Source organism: Pundamilia nyererei, unplaced genomic scaffold (genome assembly GCF_000239375.1).
Source record: "Pundamilia nyererei isolate P.nyererei 1_Seehausen unplaced genomic scaffold, PunNye1.0 scaffold00534, whole genome shotgun sequence".
Lineage (NCBI taxonomy): Eukaryota > Metazoa > Chordata > Actinopteri > Cichliformes > Cichlidae > Pundamilia > Pundamilia nyererei.
In genome coordinates, this window is record NW_005187935.1 from 36344 (window position 1) to 39149 (window position 2806).

A 2806-nucleotide genomic window follows, 5' to 3' on the forward strand; every position below is an offset into this window, starting at 1 on the left:
TAGTCCTCTTTATCTGTGCCATGCAGTACTGGATTAAGGTGATGGATGTTTTCCCTCCAAATATTATAAATCCTCCATCTCCCTCTCTCTTGTTTTGAATTAATTTTCTTAGATAGCAATCTTACTGTGGCACAATCATCTTTAAACCTATAGTACACAATAAGATTAATTCGCATACACACGAAACAAATTCGCGAGTGGTCAACAGACTATCAACAACAGTGACAGAAAATGCATTTCTCATATATAAGATTTCACTCAATAGAAGGAAAAAAAGAAAAGATGTTGAAAAGCTCTTCCAGGAAGTTTGCTTGTCGATGAGTTAGCTGGGGTTTGAACCGATGGGTCGATTAAAAATGTTAAAACTTTCGTAAAATATTAATTCCAGTTGTTTTAGTCAGAATTTTGGGATGGATTGTTAATTTGGAGGAAGTTAGAGTACAAAGTCCAAACGTACTGTTACTTTGTATTTCAACTTCTCGTTAGCACAAACATCTAATCAGGTCAGGATGAACTGTCAGAGTTCAATCTGAATAGAGAATAAAAGTCAGGTAGGTCAGTTTGCATGTGGCGTGGATTTTGGTGCCAAATAGGCCGATCTGGGTATTTCAGAGACGACCACATGACTATTTCTAGGCATTATAGAGTTTAAAGAGAATGGGCAGAACAAGAGAAAATATGACTGTTTAACCTTCACCACACTGGAAGCAACTCCCGTCAGCCTGCAAGAAACGGAGGCTACAATTTGCAAGGGCTCACCGAGAAACTAAAACAAAAAAATATTGCCTGGTCTGATGAGTCGTAATTTCTGCTGCAACATTAGAATGGTTCCTGTCAAATGTGAAAGCATGGATCCATCTTGCCTTGTGGATCCAGTTCATGCTGCTGGTGGTGTAATGGTGTGAGAGATGTTGTCTTGGCATACTTTAGGCCTCTTAGTACCAACAGAACATTAGTTGAACACCAAAGCCTACCTGAGTATTGCTGCTGACCATGTCCACCCCTTTATAACCACACTGTACCGATCTTCTGATGGCTGCTTCCAGCAGGGTCCAATGCCCCAATCACCCCACACTGGTTTCTTGAACATGAGTTCACTGTACTGCAATGGCCTCCACAGTCATCTGATTTCCATCCAGTAGATCACCTTTGGCATGTGCCACCAACAAATCAGCAGCAAATGTATGATGCTATCATGTCAATATGGGTCAAAGTCTGTGACGAATGCTTCAAGCACCTTATTGAATCTCCGTCACAATGAGTTAAGGCAGCCCTGAAAACAAACAGGACTCCAGCCAGAAGCAGAAAGATGTACCTAACAAAGTGGCCGGTGAGTGCATATTAGTTTATTATAATTGGTGACGCATTCATTCATCTGTCACTTTAATGTTGCTGCTGGTGTGTCTGTGTTTATTTTAATCCTTAAAGAGCCGTGAGTATAAAATGAAGTTACTCATATAAGTGCAAGCATTTCAAAACTGCACTTGACATTACCCGAATAAGTGTACTTCTATGACTTTGACTTGATGATTAGATTCATTGATGTGTTGCTTCATGGATCCATATACTTATCCTTTTAGGTAACTGCTCTGCATTTTTGTTAAAAACTCATTTATATTTTGATCATAGATTCAATTTTTTTCCACTCAGGTTTTCCTCTTTCCCCCCAGCTCGCAGGGATAGTAAGACTCACCAGCTTGAAGGACGGTTCCACTGTGATTTCTTTTTATCATGACAGCTGTGGCAGTTTCTCCTGCATGGCACTTTTAAATCAGATTTGCCATATGGACTCTAATATTTCTGTTCGACTCCAAATCTCTGGAGCATTTTTTTTTAAACCTATCATTAAAAGTGATCCATCACAATAAATGAAAAGCAGAATTTCATCAGCATTCATAAAGGGCAACTCATTGCTTCATATTAACATTTACTTGTCAAAAAAGTGAATGAAACCTTTTTACTTGATCCTATAAATACTATTATGCATATTTATGAAAAGCAGCTGACTGAATAAAGTATTGAGTTCTTCTGCACAAGTTAGTAATTTCCTCCAGTAAGTCCCACAGTTTGCTATTCAGGTGTCACTTATTGGTTTGCTGAGTGCGTTTCATCAGTCACTGTCTTGGTTTTATGCAACCGAGAACTGACCATATTAGAAATGTTATAAGAAAGAGACACGGCACTCAAAGGATCCTGAAAAAAGAAAATTAGATCCGAGGTAATGGGTTATTTTATGCATGCAGTATTTGTGCATGCAGTATACCTTACTTACCAAAACTAAAGCACTGATTTCATGGATAGGCTGTTCTGTGACTCAAAACAAAGCCTGCTTTGCTATTTGTCAGATAACTTCATAAAAACACAAACACGGAAGAGAGACCCAGTTTAGTTGACTCCAGTCAGTTCTGTCAGCCTGCATTGGAAACTGCTTCTCACTCTGTATCCAGCGATAAAGCATAAGTTTAAGCCTAAAGAGTTAAAGAGTCAATAATAATAATAAAAACATAAAAACAAAAGAAAAAAAACCCCACTTGCAATAAAATGTCTTAATGCTCAATCAGCCCAAAAAGTTGATTTTGGATGTAGAGTTTTCCCACTGAAAATGCTACGTCCAGATAAACAGAATTAGCTTTTTGGGACTTGTAATGGTAAATGGCCTGTATTTGTATAGCGCTTTACTAGTCCCTAAGGACCCCAAAGCACTTTACACATCCAGTCATCCACCCATTCACACACAGGTGATGGCAAGTTACATTGTAGCCACCCTGGGGCGCACTGACAGAGGCGAGGCTGCCGGACGCTGGCG